At 41.9% G+C, this 19901-nt stretch overlaps 1 protein-coding gene across 1 annotated transcript in view; it reads left to right on the top strand.

The window, feature by feature from the left end:
* The first annotated feature begins 616 nt into the window (after nucleotides 1-616).
* The window catches only part of SMAD1 (SMAD family member 1), a 65602-nt gene continuing 46317 nt past the window's right edge, over nucleotides 617-19901 (top strand). Inside the window, exon 1 of the mRNA XM_008641277.2 lies at nucleotides 617-639. The gene's annotated coding sequence lies outside the window, so the exon portion shown is untranslated. The remainder of the gene's footprint in view (nucleotides 640-19901) is intronic.

Here is a 19901-nt window from a genome sequence, read left to right as displayed (position 1 = left end):
GTTGCTTAATTACGTGCCCCACCTCTTCCTTATCAGACCAGGAACCCTATTTCATCAGCAGCAAAACTATCACAGACACAACATAGCCAGCAGCGTTCCTTGGATAACTGCAATCCCTTCACTTCACATGCACTGCCAAAACACTGCTGGCCACATCATCGTCAGGGTACTCAGCTCTCACAGTGGACAGAGCAGTGCTAGGCAGAACCTGCCCCTAGCACAGCGCGGATTGCATCAGGGCTGGGATATTTGGACATGGCAGAATTGCCATCTCCATGGCTCACACACTTTCCAGTCGTATTTGTCAGCCCAGCGACCCCAATAATCAAAACTGACAACAGCAATGGGAAAGAACCTCTGACACTATTTTACTTCTGTATCCATCCCAGTCAGGTGAACAACTACCTGCCTTTGGGCTCCTTTGGTGCTTCTGGAGCCAGTTTGACTGGTTTGGATCTGGCATGGTCTGCTCTGCCAAAGCCAATAATGCCTGGGGCACCCAGGACAGCCTGTTGTGCCTGTTGGTAGTGCAGAGGGTGCTTTGCTCTTGCTCAGTAGCTTTTCTATTCGGTGCTGGATGATCTTCTTAAGAAGGTTGCTACAGATTTGGATGCCATTGATTGTTTTGTGACTGTTTGGGTGAGTTCTGGAACTGTTTTAAACCTTGGCTTGTTTAAAAATACAAAATGCTTGCATAAATAATGAAGTGGATGGAGAATTTCTGTTTCTTAGAGCTATCTGCTATTATAGACTTAAACACAGAAATCAAATTGCCTGTGTTCTGGCACAATGCAAGAAGATGCTCAAGGATGGGAATATGCTGGAGGGAAGTGAAAAGAACAGTGGGGATTTCTGTAAGGAAAATGTCTGCAAATATCTGTTTAACTGTGGCCTCGGTCAGATGAGCATACCACACTATCTGTGTACCTTTGCTGTGAACCAGAGAAGAGAATAAAGTGCCTTTAGTTGGTTTTCTTTCTTACAGCTTGATTAGGTCCCTTATTCCCATTCCCAGGCACAGCTGTGCACACTGGCACAAGGGAAAGGGTGCTGTAAGTGAAATGTGGACAGGTATAAACTGTGCGTATGTGTGTGAGGGGGAAATTACGGTGTTCAGCTACACAATAAGCCAGTATTACTGCTGAAACTACAGCCTGAGGCACTACCTCCCCCCAAAACGAAAAGGGGGCAGCTGGAACATTTTTATTGTGCCTGAGTTTGGATATCCACTTTGCAGCATAGCCCCACAAAGTGGCAAAGCTGAAGGAACAGGATGCAGCAGCTTGAGGTTGGGACAAACAGAAGGGGAAAGCTTGGAGTTCCTGCAGCCACAGTGTCTGCACAGGGTACCACAGCCTTAGGACTTCTGGCAAGCTGATGGAGTAATTTATGTGAAGGCTTGGACAGTAACTCAGCACAAATGAAGTTGTAGGTGTAATGATGTTTTGAATCAAAACAAACTAGTTCAAAATTTAAATCAATAACAAGTGCTTACAGCTATCATTCAGGAGAGAACTACTACTGGCATAATGGTCCACAGTTTTGAAATGCAGATCAGCATCTCTGAAGGCCATTTGTTGGGCTTCCTGTGAAAGTATATGTGGCTTCTGAGATAGGGCTTTGATGCAAAATGTGTATCAGCATATTCTTAACTGTAGGTATGTGAAGTCTTGTTTACCTGCATAGCTGAAATGAGACATAGGATGTTGTTTCACAACACTTTCAGCAGACATAAGCCAGCACTGCTGCCCAAAACAGTGCAATAGTGAAGTTAGAAGATCCAGTTGAGCCAAACTAACAGGTCATTGCTGCTGATAGGAGGAGGTTCTTCTGTCCTTCTCCTCAGCCTGTCTCCCTGCTGCTGGCCATGCACTCCTTCCACTTCTCCTGCCCCGGCTCTGTATTCCTCTGATCCTTCAGTGAGCCATTCCAGCTCCAATGCAGTTAAAACACAACAACAGTTGCCCCATGGTTTAATGAGCTGAGTTGGTCAGTGCAAGGTCACTTGGACTTTAGGGATGCACAAGCAAGAAGGACCTGGCTCCACAGCTGCAGACAGGTGTAGACGAGAGCAGGAAGGAGGGTGTAGGGCTGATATTTTTGGCAGCAGCAAGCTAGTAAATCAGCTTGGCTGCCTGATGTAGCTGCAAGCAGAGCTAACCCTGCTGCAGTCCCACACAGCTCTCGGTTTTTATTCCCCCCTACCTCCCTCCTTGTGCCAGCACCAGCACTTGCACAGCCAGCTGATGAACTGTGCCAGGCTCCAAAGCCAAACCAGCCAAACCATTGCTCAGCTCTAAACAAGATCAGCTTCACAGATGAGTGGCAAGGGGGCAAGAAGAGTGGGGCATGGGACTGGAAGGGAAAAGATTCTGGAGTTTTATTTCAGCAGCAGAGGCTGCTTAAGGAATTGGTGAAAGTACATCCCTGCAGGCCTGCTACTGTGGTTAAGTCCTAGAAAATGAGACATAACCGAGTTTCCAGAGCAGATTTGCATGAAGCTCTGAGGGCAAAGGCAGTGGATTCCTCTGTTTCACATTTTGTTCGCTGACTTCTTCCAGAGGGTAACTTGACCCAGTTATCCATCTCAGGCAACCCCAAATTCCTCCTCCTATTAAAATCACCCTGTGATTTAGTAAGGAGTATGTAAATGAATCACCTTGTCAAACAAGTGGAAAAAAATACACAGCCTTTCACTTTTTGAACAACATCTGACCTGTTTGTTTGCTAGATATTTGTTTTAAAACATTAATAAGTGTTGTTACTGCTGAGACAAACACAATACAATGCCAAAACCTAAACTGGATTCACTGTTGATTTTGCATTTTTAAGTTCCAGTTATCCAGGCTGTCTGTTTTCAGTTCCAAATCATCAAAAAACAACCAGATTTAACTTCTCAAAAAATGTTGGATTTACTTGAAAGAACTTAATAGATATTAAGAAGTTGTTGGATGTGTTTTAGCATTGGCTGTAATGGCTGAAGCTTAAAAGCTTGAATTTTAGATTACACAAGTCAAAGGAGCGTAGAGCCAAAAATGGAAAAGCTGGACTGATGCTGTGAGTGTAGCCCGCACACCGACTGCAGGGCTGAATCCACAATCACACTTTTCCTCAAGAATAGCCCTGATAAGCTGCCCCACAGAATGCTCATAATGTGACTGAGGTGGGAGGAGGAATGGTGCAGCAGCTGGGCCCCTGAAAGAAACATCTGTATGGCTATAACCTGCAGGGATGTCCTGGTGGGCTGCAGCGAGAGAGAATAATGGTGATGTGGAGGGTGAGAGGCTACACTGAGGCTGCCACCAAACACCTCCTTCAGGGAAACCTCACTCCAGCTGTGGCCTTGTTTACATGTGTTTAGGGCAACTACTTTTCTATTTGAATGGGAAAAACCCCCTCACTTTTCCACAGTACAGAATCTTTACTGCATTGTAAAAATTTACCACTTTTCCACAGTACAGAATCTTTACTGCATTGCTTGCACATTTAAAAAGCTCTTTATTATTTGTTTTATGGCAGTGTTTAGCTGGCTGTTATTAGCTAGGTATGCTATTTTAATGTGCAGGAAATTTCTTTTATCTATTTTCTTTCTATCTACCTATGAAAGTGAATTGAGCTTCTGCTGCCATTCCTGCATGACACTGAAATTTGCCTTCTTGTATACATGTATGCACAAGCAGCTTCAGTGTTCATGGGGAAAAAAGAAGCGTCAAGAAAAATGATGAATAAAACTAATTTTAAAATCTGAATTCACTTTAGACTTGTAATTTTTTTTTTTTGAGCTGAAACTATGCTTCTGAGTTCCCTTGCTCTAAGTAATCTGCTCCATTAATTGAATGTGTGTGTTTTCAAATTAATCCTTGGAATGACACACTAGATGAGATCAGAGTATTTTAAAGATGTATTTTATGAGAGTCGGAGCTATACATATCACCAAATGCAAGAAATTATTATAAATCAGTCAAAACTTGGGGCAAGTAAGCCCAAATCCAAAGTTTTCATTCCATGAGCATTCCATTTAGTGTCAGCTTGAGCCAGGTTGGCCATGTATGCAGATTTTTAGCATTCTATAAAATGCTTTTAGGAACAGGCCATCTTTGGGCAAAGTCCATTATCTGGTAAGAAGCAAGAAGAAAATAACTTTTTCACTCCAGAAAGAAATATCAAAAGACAGGACCATATTGCCACATTACTCATGATAGTGATGAACATCATACTTCATGGTATTAGAGCTATTTAAAAAGCATCTCCTTTGAAGCAGCAGCTCTTTTTTTAGTCATCTAAACCAATTTTGCTGCTGCAACCCTTCTTCTGCACTAGTGCTGACATCTGTCTGAGCTGCCCCATTATGCTAGTCCAGCAGAAAGTAAATTCAATAGTTTTCTGCCACATAAGGAGTATCTCTATTACTACTAACATCTGCCACCACTACACTTGCTTACCTTGTGTCTACAATCCCCTTCTCTATTCTTCTTGCTATATGAAAATGTTATTTGGACAAGGGAGAACAGTTTTAAACTAAACGAAGAGAGATTTAAATTAGATGTTAGGAAGAAATTCTTTACTGTGAGGATGGTGAGGCACTGGCACAGGTTTCTGAGAGCTGTGGATGCCCCATCCCTGGAAGTGCTCAAGGACAGGTTGGATGGGGCCCTGAGCAGCTTCATCCAGTGGGAGGTGTCCTTGCCCATGGCAGGGGGTTTGGAATGAGATGATCTTTAAAGTCTCTTCCAACCCAAGCCTTTCAATGATTCTGTGATTTCTATGATTCTATTATTTCATTTCTGTAAGGTTCAAGTTATATTGATGGCTCTCCAGAGGAAATCACACAGCATTTCTTCATCTTGCCTAATGACTATAAATTAAAATTGACTTTTTTTGCTTATGTTTGTTCACGCATATATTTGTTTGATATTGGTTACCTATTTATGGCTTTATGTCCTTAAATTTCTTAGTAAATTCAAATTGCATCAATTTGCACTGCCCATTTGAAATTTCACCTTTTTTTTTTTAAACCTGAAAGTAGTTTTATACTATAATAAAGATAAAAAAGAATACAGATTCTTTTATTAATTAAAAGTTCCACTATTCAAAATGAGGGCAAGTGTTAATGCACTTTTATTTGGTTGAGCTTTTTTATACTCACTCAGAACATAATTTAAGAACAACTCCCGTATTTTACAAGCATGGGGCAATAACATACAAATACCCCACTGACACCTGAAAATTTAGAACCATATTATTCAAGACTGTTATACTTCAGGGATTTTAGTACTTTGTGTCATGCATGCTGCTGAAATAAAGGCATGTTACACCTATGCAATTTCACCACCTTGTCATTTAGACTGGACCATAACATAACCTGAGATGATGCAGGCAGGGAAAATACAACATACCACTCATTTCACTAACTCACATGCAACATGCTGAAAAATGTTGTTACTCCTTGTGAATAACCCTGTCATATCCATTTCCACTAAGGCTTCACAGCTTAGTCCTTGGAAGTTGCTAGTGGGGTTGAAAATGATGAAGAATGATGAAAATACCATATGAACTAAACTGTGAATCTCTCTGTCCTCTCTCAGTCTGTTCCCACTGTCTTTTTCCCTCACACATGGTGTTGTAAGGCAATTAATATAAATTGAGATTATTCATTTTGCTCATCCCAGAAGTATGAAGTTTCATGTATGTACGCCAAAGTTATTGTCTCATATATACTGTAGTTCATGTTTATCCATGTTTGGAAGTTTCAGAGAGCTCATCAGAGGAAAATAGACACAGTTTTTCCATTTCACAATGGAGCAGACACAACATTAGTCCAATATTCTACCTGCGTCCCATTGTAATATCTTTCTTAGTTTAAAGACTCTAAGTCCCTCTGGGAGTGTCACAAATCCATATAATGTCCCTTTGTGCTAGATTTTTGTGTTTCTATCTCTGATTTAGTAGACAGATGTGAAAAAGCGTATGATGCCAGATAACTCCCTAGTAACCACACAGCTGCAGATGTTGAAGAGAGCAAGTTGTTCTGGCTAAGGTCAATATTAATTTGTGCTCAAAACTTTCCATCCAGACACACCATTTTATGATGGCATAATATATCTTACTGTTATTTTGGACTGATCCCTCCCACATTGATCAAACTGTTTCCCCATCTGTGGCCTCTTCTAGCATAAAATTGCTTTTCCTGGGCAAGGAGAGTAATCTTAATTCACAGACAAAAGCAAGACTGGGTTAAAAAAGTCTTGAGACAGCAGAATTTCAAGACTTTATGACTTTTTATATCTGTGAGAGTTTGCAAAACCAGTTTCCTCTCCACCTTCATCTTGTTATTTCTGCTTGGAAGGGCAAAACAATCAACAGAAAATAAGTTTTAGTTTTCTTTTGTCACTGGCCAAATTCTGAATGCTCACATCTCTCTTTCCTTTCCCTTTGATCCATTTTAAAATTCTTACCAAATTCCCATTCTGCTATGACCCCAGGTTTGGCAGAACTACATGTTGAACTCTGTTTAATATAAACAGATAGTACAAAATAAAAGATCTGCTTTGCAGTCAATTGGCATTAGCTAGTGGTCATTCACAGTAGGGTAATGTGGTTGCATAATGCTTTAAAATTTGGGGTGGGCTGGGTAACCATGCACTTTTAAAAGCTATTTTTAGCTATAAACTTATCTCATTTAGCTTGGACAACTGCCTTTCCCATAAAAGAAAAAGCTAGTTTTAAATTTTTAAAGTATATTTTAAAAGATTCTATGTTAGTGAAGGTCATTCAAAAGTCCCTTCTGGCATCCTTCTGAGTTTAGTAGGCGTCTTCCCACCTTTGTCAAATATCACTGGATGTTGAAAAAGCACAAGCATCCCACTCTCAGTGGGAAGGCTTCAAACACAACACAGAATGTTGCAGGCATTTGCCTTTTTGCTGTCCACCAGCCAGCAAACTTACAGAGCTGCCCTAACTTGGCACTTTTAGCAGTTCTTACTAGTTCCAGCTCAGGATCATGGTCATGAAGCTGAAGGGCTTCAGCTCAGCTTGGAGCATGGAGTAGGAGCAATTTTCATCTGCACAAAACAGGTTGTTTAGCTGCACCTACAAAAGATCACCCTACATACACATTGTCCAATGCTGAATGGATCTATCAGATTAGGCCAGTATCCCAGCAAATGATCTACTGGCTGTGGGAGCAGAGCAAGAGGAATTAATCTGGAAAGGAATTGATTCAGGTTTGAAAAAGAGTAACAAAAGAAATGTCATAACCTGCTGAAGCAGGCTGAAAATGGCACCGGAAGTACAGTTCTCCTTGCCATTATCATGCCTTGAGACAAATACCTGTCTTGTAACATTTGCCCTAAATCTTTCCTCACATGGCACATAAACACCAGGCTCCTCACAGAGAATCTCAGTATTGGCCCATGATCACGACTTGGGGAGAGACTTTTAATAGGACCTCTAGCAACAGGACAAGGGGTAAAGGTCTTAAACTAAAAAAGGGTAGGTTCAGACTAGATACAAGGAAGACATATTTGTGAGGGTAGTACAACACTGGAAAGGATTGCCCAGAGAGCTGGTGGAGGCCCCATCCCTGGAAACATTCAAGGTCAGGTTGGATGAGGCTCTCTACAGCCTGGTTGAAGATGTCCCTGCTCACTGCTGGGGGGTTGGAGTAGGCGGCCTTTAAAGACTCCTTCCAACCCAATCCATTCTGTGACTCTATGACTTGTGTCACAACACACACTATTGTGGTGTTCATGCCTGGTTTTGGAAACAGCTATTTTGTTTCTGCTACTTACGAATTTTGCCTGCAGGTTTTCCTCCACGTGCAACAAAGGTTCAGTGTTTGCATTTAAGGCAGTGCCAGAGGATTATTTTTCTTCCTTGTAGCCACTTGCACTGGAAGCAAAAAGACAAAGTCAGAGGAACAAATGTGTAGAGAAAAACAAAACAAAACAAAACAGTCTTGTTTTTGCAAAATTCAGATCTGGGGGCAAAATATGAGTAGACTGCTATTGTTTGTAATTCAATGACCAGGGATCTGGCCAAAGCATGGTTCCCCCTCAGCTAGTGTGCCTGTTTTTATCCCCCTGTGGTGAAAGGCAAAGTGGGAACCTGATGAATGCATCTGTCTCACTCCGAGATAAGGCTGTAATGTAGCTGGGTTGCACATCCAGGAGTTTGGGAGCATTCTGGATGCTTAAGTTAAGGTATATTTACTGTGATCTTTAGTAACAATAAACTACCATGTTAACTGAGTGGGTTTAGTGTGGTTGTAACCTTTTGCATTCTTTGGACTTTGCTGTTTATCTGGTATTTGTGCTATCAGATACACATTTAAGACACTCCCTAGATCCTGGTTTTGTTAGTGTGTCTTTGCTGCTTATGCCAGCGGTGTGTTCTATTCTGAGAGGTGTTACTTTGTCAATATACACTGCCCCTTAAAATCACTCTTATTTATTGCCTACAGCACACATCTCGAGCAATTTGCAGATGATCTCTTGGAAATGCTGCCAAAATTCCAGGAAGGCTTCATGATGGTTCCCTTTACTTGCTGGATAGAGTGTTTAATGGCGAGCTCATTTCATACATGCTTGCCATGTTTGTTCAGCTGTGCACCTGCTTTGGAAAGAAATTTTCAGTGGAGCCTGGTGCTGCTTTCACAAGGCAGAGCAGGCTAACCCCAGGCACAGGATTGCACCAGGCAGCAGAAATTCCAGTTACCAGGTTTTGCAGATGCCAGATCCTAAGCTGCAGCTCTCCAGCACTAAGCTGCAGTGTGCCATGGATCTCATGCCAGAATCAAGGTTGCCTGTCCGTAGTATAGACATGTCTTTCATGTTTGAAATTATGTCTAAGGAAGAACCGGAGATAAGACAGATATTGGCAAAGGGAGAGAGGAGAAAGGAATTTCTACATTTATTAGTCATGTTATTGAAGAAAGAGGGAAGATTTTATCATGCCTGTCTTGCTGAAAGCAAGGCTCTGGGTTCACAAGATCTGCTGGTTAGAGTGTGTAACCGAGTCTACTTTCCTACAGGTTGATGCTAGAAGGTTACCGCTGCTTTCCTCACAAAAGGGGAAAAAAGTTCTGTCAGCAGGGTGTGTACTGCATGTGTGCCTCTGTAGGCATGGCCAGTAGGTGAGAATTAAGCTGGCCTTTTTTCTAACCTTACTAAAATGTGTGTGTGGTGGGGGGGAACATGGGACTAATCCCCACAGGGATGGAAGGAGAGCTATGGAATGCCCACTGCTGGCCCAGCCAGATGAAGGGGCTGAAGTCCTCCCAGCTACCCACTGCTTGGTAAACAGGTGCCTGCTGATCAAAGCACTTATCACAAATAAAATAAAGACTAATGGTGTGAAGAGAACTACAGCATTCCTACCTACGGAAATCCCTTTAATGGACAAAAAAAAAAGACTAACTAACTAATGGGTTTGCTGTTTCACTGGTGAGAGGAGCATGGTCCCTTTAAAAGCCTTGGCCTCCTTTTCTAAACGCTGTTGCTGAGCTGTGCCCCACCCCTGCATAAGCAACACCTGCATACCTGCAGGGTACTGTCTTCTTGATAGGTTGTACACCTTAATAATATGTGGTGGTGGAGTGGTCTAGGTTTGGGATGTTTCTCTATCCAGTCTATTAATGGAAGGACGCTGAGGTAGCATCTCCCAGATCCCCAGTGATGTAATAACATACAGTGCTCCTAATATCCTTTTTAGAGCATTTATGTTATTGGTAGCCACCGAGCTGAGGAGTTTTAAAAGGAAAAAAAAGGCACACAAAGGCACCTCCCTCCAAGATAAACTTAAATGGCAAATCCTAGCAAGCAGAACACAAAACAATTCCAGATGATGTGGGAGCTGTGCACCACAGTTTTCTCAGCAAACCAATAGTGTTGCAGTTTCTCAGTGTTGACTGACTGCTTATGACATATGTTAAGCTGAACTGGGGTATGTGCAATTGCTCTGGATACAGAAATGCATAACATGTCCAGGAATGCTCAAAGCACAGATCCTATGTGGTCTGAGGAAGCCTGATGGATTTTAAGGAGAGATGAGGCATTTGGGAGTGATAGAATATTCAAGGCTTCCAGAAATCCTTCTTCAGCACACTGTGTATACATGGATTGCTCTGAGAAGAAAAGCTAACTTGCAGAACAAATGTAAATGGAGTAAATAAGATACTTTTTTGACGGAATTAATGAGGTCTTCATTGTGTGGGAAGGAGGGAGAGAAAGAACAAAATTTTAGGGATGAGATCAGGGAGGTAAATACACAGAGAAAAATAGCTCCAGAGCATAAACACAATGTAAGCTGCAGAAAGAGACACAGAAGAAACAAATATTTGGCTTACTGGGTTAGGACAACAGGAGCCAGGGAGATGGTTGGCAGGGTAAAAATTAAGCCATGTGCATGCCCACTAGAAAGAGCTGCACAAATATCAGCCATGCTGCCCAGGACCAAAGAGCAAGTGCACTGTTTCAGTGCATGTTTGTACAGTGTATAACACATGCAATTTCACTCCTGATTACTAGTAAAAGACAGTGTATACACAATCAAGAATTATCACATAAAAGCCTCAGTAGGAAACACAAGACAAGGGGTTGGCAAACCACTGGCTGACCTAGTCTGTCACTCCTTGTTTTGTTCCCAGTTACTCATTGTAGAACTAATTAGTGGCAAATTGCAGAACTGAGGTCATTAAGACTTAGAACTCCTTGCATCTTCTCCACCTAATTTTAACACCAACTAGAGTGCTTTGGTATGTTTCCTTTTTGTAGGTAATGCCACTGCATTCAACCCCCTGTCACCCTTTATTCTGGCATTTGCACATGGTCACTGCCATTCACAGGGCTTCTCTAAACACAGAACACTGGCTGGAGATCTCCCAGTGTAGAGACAGGGATGTTCTGTCCTCCGGACCATAGTCATTCCCTGGAGTAGGTGGGAGCAGTACCCAGATTCTGCCCCACATGGTTCACATCTAAAGGACCTTACTTGGCTGTCGGAAAACTGAGCTGTGCTAGGAAAAGCTTCCAGGATGACAGACAGCTCTGGAAAATCCAAGCAGCTTTAAAGAGAAACACACTGCATTCAGCTGTCTCCGTACTGATAATGAGCATTTACAATCCCGAGATCCTGACAACTGCACCATGCAGGGGTAATTGTCTGTTATAAATGGCACTGGAGTAAGGAAGAGACCAGTGATCTGTCCTTAACATGATTATACACCACAAACCAACAATAAGGCAGGCATTGCTCCTCTGATTCACTTTCAGCAAAGATGAATGACCATAAGGCAAAGAAAAACAAAAATCAAAACAATGCACATAATATATGGATGCTTCTCAGCCTAAAGAAATCTAGAAATTAATTCCTTTGTAGACTGATAAACTGATACATCTGAGCAATGCAATCATAGAGAGAATGCAAGCTTTATAAATTCATTTTGGCCTTAGCATTCACTCTGCAGCATCCTGCACCACACAGCATGCAGGAGGTGTTCTGCTGAGAGGGCAACTGGACAGCAGAGCGAGTCCTGACCACTTGAAATTACCAAAATCCATGAGGATCATATTTCTGTTTAGGCCATCATTTAATTTCAATGTCCTGGCTAAATTTCAGTTTGATTAATTACATTCTGACTACTTAATTTCTCAAGCAACATACTTGTCATCATCTTTCATTATTTGGAGATAAAAATGTGCATGGTTTTTTGAGTATAATAGTTACCCATAAAGTTCTACTATTACACTGTATTTTTCAGACAAAGAAAAATATACAGAATTGTAACCAAGGAGCTTAAAATCATCATAAAAATGAAACCACATTAGACCAGCGTCTGGGCAAATGAGTTGAGGTAAAGATTTTTAGGTGGGAGTGTGAATGGATGGGAAATGTGAATGTAAAGGAAAAGGAATGTATCTCTAAAGGGACAGATTACATAATTTGCTTTATTTTGCATGTGTCTTGCTCAAAAGTTCTCATGGTGTTTGCAGTCTTAGAGGAATTTAAATTTCTTGGGTTTGGTGCCCTAGTATTGAAAAGCTTTAAAATGGGATCTTGCAGAGAAAAGGCTAGCAGGTTGTACTAGGCTCATAGAAACCAAACAAGCTCCTTTTCTCCATTTATGTTGCCTCTGAAAATGTCATGTCCACAAGCAAAGACAAGAATGATTTATTTAATTAATCATAAGGCATGACTGTAATTTTATTTCCTGTCTGAAAAATGAGAAATGTGGTTCCAGCAGTACAGTGCCCCTTCTGCATAACAGACCAGGGACCTGTTTGGGTACCTCAGACGTCTGGGAATCTAGCCTAAAATCGGGACCATGCCTTAGGAGCTCTGTCAGATGAATCCTCAGTCCAAATCCTAAACTGTTTCTTGCAGTATCCGTGTTTTCCCTAGAGTGTATCTCATCTGAACACTGACCAACCTTGACCTATTTTGTGCAAGATTTGATTAGATCACAGTGCAAGCCTGCCTAACTGCAGGCCATAAATTGCAATCCTCCATCTGGTTGCTCTTTGACAAGTGAATGTGGTCCATCAGCGCTGTCTCCCAGGTGCTGCCAGCTTGGGCACAGGAGCAGGGTGGAGTAGCTATAGGGTCCCCCAAGATGTAGGGTTCATGTTCTGCGCAACTAGACACTGTAGCAGCTGGACCAGCTGTGCACTGACTGTGAGGCCTCTTCGACTGCAGGTTTTCAGAGAGAATAAGGCAGCATTGCTACGTGCAGTTTTCTTCTGGGGCCTTCTGTAGAGATGTCCATACTGAACGTTTGATCCTTGTCTGTAAATATGATACCTTTAGACATCCAGATAAAATGCTTTACACTGAAAGCTACTTGTTGACTGAAGAGGCAAATGTGTTTGTATTTATCTTTTTTTTCATTTTCACTCCCTTTCTAAAGAGCCACTGACTGTGGTATTTAAAGCCATGTAGTCCTTTCCCTTCTCTCTGACACCTCCGACAATAGCAGGATCTCTGTCTGTGCATAGGGTGCTTGGGTCCTTTAAACTATATTATTAGTGGACTGAGATCATCACTTGTAATTCAGGTTGCCCAGTACTTTCCCCACTGAGACTATATTGATTTTATGTGTTTAGAACACCATCAGATGTTAATTGTCCTTTGTGTGTGCTTTGGGCAGAGTATATGTAGAAAATGTCAGTGAAACAGCTTAAGTATATCTGAAAACAGGATAAAAATTAATGCATTTATTTGTCAGGGCTGAAAATACTAGAGATTTTTTTTGAGATGCTCTAGTGGTCCTGTTCACTCAAGAAGAGAGTTTCAATTTGGCAGGGAAAGGAAAGATGAATTTTGTGTGGAGAAATGAGCTGTGAGTTGCAAGCCAGTCTTAGTTTTACAACTAAATATTGCAAAACCAGTGTTCATAATGGCTAGCTCCAGCATGAACCTAGGGAGAAAACAAAATAACTCCCCATTATTTGAGCACTATTTGTTCTGTTCACTGAATAAGGCAGGGTCTTTAGGAAGGAACATGTATGAGCACTCAATTAAAGACAGGTAGAAGGATGCACTCAAACTGAGTGCTTAACTAAGATTATACTAGCAACACTAATTTTGATTGGTTGCAACTTTCAAATGTTTAATTTAATTAAAAAAAAAATTTTTACTTATAGAGAGGATTTACCGATGTGATTTGTGCAACATTGTATGAAATGTGGAGGGTTTTTATTTAAATGCTGCTCGAGCCTCTTTGTTAAAAATTTGACTATTCTGGGTCAAGCAAGAAAAGAGTGGCATTTAAAATTGGTCTAAAAGCTTTTGTCATGTGGGCAACCTTTTCCAGCACTTTGTGGGACTGCCCGGTTCCCTGAAACCTACAAGGTAATTTCCTCCTCAACGTGCAAACGGAAACTAATGTAACACACATACATTCATTGTCCGGGCTGTCTGCTGTTGAGGACTCACTAAGAGCCCATTGCCTTGTGATGACTAATTAAACACTGATTTACTTACTCTCCAAAGTTCAGTTTCTTCCACGCCTTAAGCAAAGAGCAAAGGAAAACTCTGGAGAATACGGGAAAGAAAAAAACCTGTGGGAATGCAGGCATACCCAGTGCTGAGCTATCAGCTTCTTTTAAGTCAGATGAGAATCACTCTGTCTTTTGAAGAGTCAATTAAGAATTTTTGGTGGGATCCTTGCAATTCTTTGGTCTCTGGTTGGTTCATGAACAGCAGAAGAGCAACAGGCTTTTTTCTTTTTACCATGCAGTGCAATGTCCAACAGCTGCCTTTTCTAATATGCAGTGATCACATCAGCTCACTGAATTTCTCAGTCCAGTCACACATTCTCCATGTGTTCTGTTACTCACCAGTGAGTCCTGTTTGTATGGTTAGTGCAGTTCTAAAACCACCTTTGCGGTTATGCTCAAAATTAAAGCATTTTTCCTTGGTTAAAACAAAGCTTGCTTAGTCTATCACCATTTCATAACCACCTTAAACTGGCTAAAGTCAACAACACAATAAAAAAGATAAGTTTCACCCTTCCTCCTACCTCAGTCCTGCCCCTGAGCAAGAGCAGCACAAGGATTTGGACAACCACACAGTGAGCCAGATCAGGAAACTGATCCAAATTAAAAACGAGCTTGGCCCCTGAAACATTTGCTCTCCCCAGCCATCTGAGTTCTCTAGGCCTGTTCAGCTCGCAGCTGCACAACAACTGTGCCAGCACAGAGCGGCTGGGTGACACGGGGTTAGGGCTGAGCAGCCCTTGCGTAGGAGGGAGGGTGGGACTGTTTCACACCGACTTATTCAGCCAAGAGTGACACTGAGCTCAGGCAACCTGACTTAGAATTCAGAACCTTTTCCTTTTATGTTTTTTATCATTATATAAAATGGGCCGAGTATACAAAATATCAACCAAATGTAGTAGTAAAGGGATGCATTTAGATGCAGTATATGTCATTTTGTTAGTCTTCCAATGGTGTAATATAGTCATCTCCTCTTTGGGTATAAATGAGATAGACCCCTCTGTTGAGACAATTACCATGGTGTTTCCAGCCTTTGCACATTGCCACAAGCAGTCCTGCTCCAAGGCTCCTTATCCCATGGGTGCTAGTGCAGCTGTGTGACCATGGCAGTCCCTAGTCCTGCCAGCAAGCTGTGGCACACAGCCACTCGCACAGCCTAGGCATTTGGGCACTGCTTGTGCAGCCACGGCAACCAAGGGACCAAGAAGTAACACCTCAGTATTGCCAAACCACCTTTGATTTCTTTTCTCATAGAGTTATTAGCTTTAATTTTGCCTCTGCCACCTGTCTGAATAAATTTTAATATATCATTCTCCGGTGGTTTTCGCAACAAGATGTAACTGGGACAAGGACTGTAAGAACTTGAAAACAGTCATTAAAGTGGGAGATAAGATTAATCTTAGCGGTGTCTTCCAAGAAACCAGCAATAGAGCTAGGTTATTCCAGTTATGTAAATCTTTTTAAGCTGAATGACTGAAGAGAAATTTAATTTTCAAAGAACCGATAATGTTTGATTACACCGAGTCCATTATCTCTTGCTGAGGTGACAGGCAGGAGAAAGTGAAACTACCTTCAAAAGCTTCTACATGGATGCAGACAAGATCCAAAGGGAGAATTTAATTCTCTAGAAAGTACAATACTGGTGCAGTACAGTGGGCAGGAATACTGTGCTTCCTGGAAGCATGTGATGAGCTGTCAGAACAGAGGGCAATCTCCCTTCTTTACCAGAAATGTAACACTGCTGGAGCAAAGTCCTTACATCAGAGTCTATTGAGAAAACAACCAGTAAAGGAGATAAGGGAGTGCCCTGCTTAATACTTTCTTTCAGCCCAAACCTTTTGGAATAGTAACTTTTAATAAAGATCTTGGCAGCTTTAGCTGGGTACATTAATTTTAAGAAAGTAATGAATTTTGGTCTGATTCCCATAATCTCAGCAGTGGAAAAGACGAATGACTACTCAATCTGATCAAAGACCTTTCTGGTATCTGCAGAGAGATTTATGGCAGAAGCCTTATTTAATATAACAGAGGGAAACACATGTAATAACCTTGTAAAATTATCAAGTTCTACATTTATTCTATATGAATCCCACTTAATCATGGTGGGCCAGTTTAGGAAGAACTTCTAAGAGTGAAATGGATTCTTTGTTCTTTTGCCTATGACAGTGAGTCAGAACACTGAGGCAGGTCCCAAGTAGATATCTGACTCTACAAACTCATGCAGGAGTACACTTCATTCCAGAAAATGGCCAGACACCTCAAAGCAGGACTATAGAGAGCCCTCATGTCACAATTGTAGTCTTCAAGGCCTTTCCCAATTTAGTTCCTTTTTTCCTGTGCTTGTACTGTGGCTAGACAGGACCTTGTATCCAGATGGGCTTTGAAAACCATATGTAGCACTGCACAGTTATGATGACCTCCTATAAACGCTCCCTACCTTCTTCCCTATGCTGTCTTCTGCCTGAGGCACCTTTCCCAAACAGATTTGTGTAGTTGCTAAGCAGTCTGGATATCCTATGTTAATAATGCTGAGGTGGGAGGCTTGTTTAATACCTCACCTACTCAAAGATGAAGCAGACAAGCCATGAAGGACAGAGGGTGATAAATTTTACCAGCCAGACCAAGAAAGAAGGAAATAATGAAATCCAGTATCCTTAAAAAGCTATTATTCTTGTTGAGAGAACTGCCTCTTCTCTCTGAAAATATTGTTGGTATTTTCCCATGCTAGGGCAACAGTGTAATGGCTGAAAAGAAAATTATTCCAGTGATTTTAATGTAAATAATAACCTGGGTGTTTGATATAATTTAATTATTTAATTATCCATGAAACTCTTAATTTCTGGCAGAAACCTGGTGTACATGAAGGTGAAGCAAAGTTACTGACTTTGGAGCTAAACTGTCTCCAGAAGACACTGCATCGCTGGAACCTCTTGATTAAGCCAGATGAAGCCTGGCTGAAGTTAACAAGAAATACCAAATCATAATCTACATACACACTTGGATTTTAGAGGAAGATCGAAAGCTAATAGTTGTTGTAGCCACAGTATTGGTAATAGTAGTATTTCTTAAATACTCATTACATAATAGTATAAAATATGCAGCATAATGAATGTCTTTTAGCACTCAGCCTTCTGATAATCTGTTTCCGAGACACAGATTTTAAAGGTGCTTGGTGAGATGTTAGAAAGTGTCTCTGAGATTAAAGTTTCCTTTGAGAATCATATTAGAAGTTGATCTGCATAAGTGCCCCAACTCCATTAAAATTCAGGTTCACATGCCTTATGACTGATGGTGTCATCAGATTGTGCACCTACTCTGATGAAAAGCGAGGCTGTTTACAGAAGGAATGATTCTTCTCCTTCTTCATTGCCCCAGCCTCATGGCCTGTTTTCCTTACGTCAGTTTCAATGATTATATAGTTGTAGAGCAAAAAGAGAAAAAACCCATTCTCTGCTGCCTCTTGAGATAGCACAGTTATTCAGCCCAGTGCAGAGGAACATCAAGATTGATACCCAGATGTACATACCCCTCTGATTGCCTTTTTTCAGTTTTGTAATGTTATTCAGAAAAGCCAGGAAGAAGTTAATGATTCAGGGTATTAAAGTAGCCAATGGAGTTAGAAGTGGTGAGTGTGCAATAGGACACTGCTGATACTGCTCACCCACAGAGTAATGGGTTTGGACAGTCAACTCCGACTGGACATCCTAAAGCAGGGAGCAGACTTGAAGTTTGACTCAGCTGTGTGCCAGAACAGCACAGCCAGGGAAGCCTCGAGGCAGATCTGACCAGGGCACACTGTTTCTGCTTGTCCCCATGCCTTCTCACACCACTGGTCTGTCTGAAGCCAGGTCTAACCGGCCCTCTCCAGGATAACCACTCTGGTTATTAAACATCAGCAGAAGACTCTCCTAGGCTGTTTTATAGCCCTTTTTAGGAAAAGGAGCATATTAATGTGATCCTCCCCAAGCCTCAATGTTAAGTAGAAAGTAATTTAATTCTCTCATGCCAAAGCCAACCAACCAGTCAACTCTAACAACAACAAAAGCAGTAAAACCGTGGTTTTAACAAGACACCTGACAAACTGCAGTGCTTCCCTAATTATCTCCTTGTCATATCTGTTTAGCGTGAATCATGAATTGATACTCGAGCAACCAGGATCCAGTGGATGGAGCTTGTGCCCGCCAAGTCAGCATGCAGAGCAGAGCAGAGCTCAGGCACACATAAGGCCTTTTCCGTGTATTTCTCTGTGTGAGACTGGATCACCGAGACTGCCAAGTTTTTGGGGCAGATACTTCTGCTGCATCCACCACTCTTGATCCAGGACACTTGGCTCCGGATTAAGCACTACCTCAGTACAAAAACCACTATCAGTTTCATGTTTCTCCTGTACCTTGCTTGCAAATGTCTTCATTACATTGACAAAATTTAAAGACCTTTCAGTTTTTCTTGAGATAAACTTTACCGGTTGTATCTGCAGCCCAGTGCTGCACTGCATCCGTGATTGCACACAAAAAATTTACTTGCTAACTGTAGTTGTGTACAGTACAAGCACAAAATACACATTAAAGATGATTATTGAAGTTCACTCATCTTAAATCATTTAAGGTTCAAAACTTAAGCAGTAAAATAGCAATTTTATTCCAGGCTTCCCCCTTCAATATTATGGCCTCATCCTGCGTGGGAGTTCCTCTACTATTATTGTAGCATAATACCTAACAACATAGTACAGTTCACCTGTTTGCCATTTATGTGGTATTTATGTGGCAAAGAAATGGATGAATTTTGGATTATGAAGTTAAAAAGAAATGCTGATACCCTTACAGGCATAAACCTGGGTATTTTTTACTGCTGCCATCATGCTCCTTCTGCGACCTTGGGCAAGCCATTCCAGTTCTGTGTCTTCAGACTCACAATGCACCCAGGTGGGCAGGACCACTGTTCACCCAGTAAAACTCTCAGGGCCTTAAGTCCTCTGGGCCTCAGTGTTGCTGGATTTTAAAATTAGGTTAAAGCCATACCCAGAACTGCCTATACATGTGAAACTTTACTGGCCTAAGTATAGGGATGTAATTGTGCCAGTATAGGCGTATCAGAGTATTTTGCCACGTAGAAACATCTTGCACTTGTTGCTTCATAGCTCCTTCCAGGAATGATGACTGGATAAAAGCCAAAGTATTAGTTAAAGAATCAGTTTCAGTTCAATCTTGTTTGTGCAACACTTAACTGACTACTGTAAAGATCCCCGTAAACACAGCAGGCAGGAGAAGCTCACTGTTCCACCGTTCCACATGTGGACTCCAAACTTCCAGCCAGTTCTACTTCGGAGCTGACACTTGCAGCTCCAAATGGAGTTCAAGTTCGCTTCAGACGGACAGCGGCGTGAGGGTTCATTACTGTGGGTCTGACTTGCACAAGAAGCCTCACGCACTGTAATGGGTTTACTCGCATGAATGAGGAGTAAGTGCAGCAATACCTACGGGCAGGAGGACGTCCACGTGTAAAACACCTGCGGATAGAGAGTGCTCTATCATTGGCAGGTATTACAGCAATTACTTCAGTATTAAGACTAGACCAGCGGCGTGAGGGTTCATTACTGTGGGTCTGACTTGCACAAGAAGCCTCACGCACTGTAATGGGTTTACTCGCATGAATGAGGAGTAAGTGCAGCAATACCTACGGGCAGGAGGACGTCCACGTGTAAAACACCTGCGGATAGAGAGTGCTCTATCATTGGCAGGTATTACAGCAATTACTTCAGTATTAAGACTAGACCAAGTCAAGGCTGAATCACCCGTGCCAAGCGGCAGGACATAATCCTGTTCGATCAGGAATTAACTCCGACAGCATCTGCCGCTGTCCCCGCAGCCTCGCTGCCGGAGCTCCCCGGCCGTTCCGGCGGGGGACGTC

This window comes from Corvus brachyrhynchos, unplaced genomic scaffold (assembly GCF_000691975.1).
Source record: "Corvus brachyrhynchos isolate BGI_N302 unplaced genomic scaffold, ASM69197v1 scaffold229, whole genome shotgun sequence".
Lineage (NCBI taxonomy): Eukaryota > Metazoa > Chordata > Aves > Passeriformes > Corvidae > Corvus > Corvus brachyrhynchos.
Note: the sequence above shows the minus strand (reverse complement) of the source record. Positions and strands in the feature narration are given on the sequence as shown.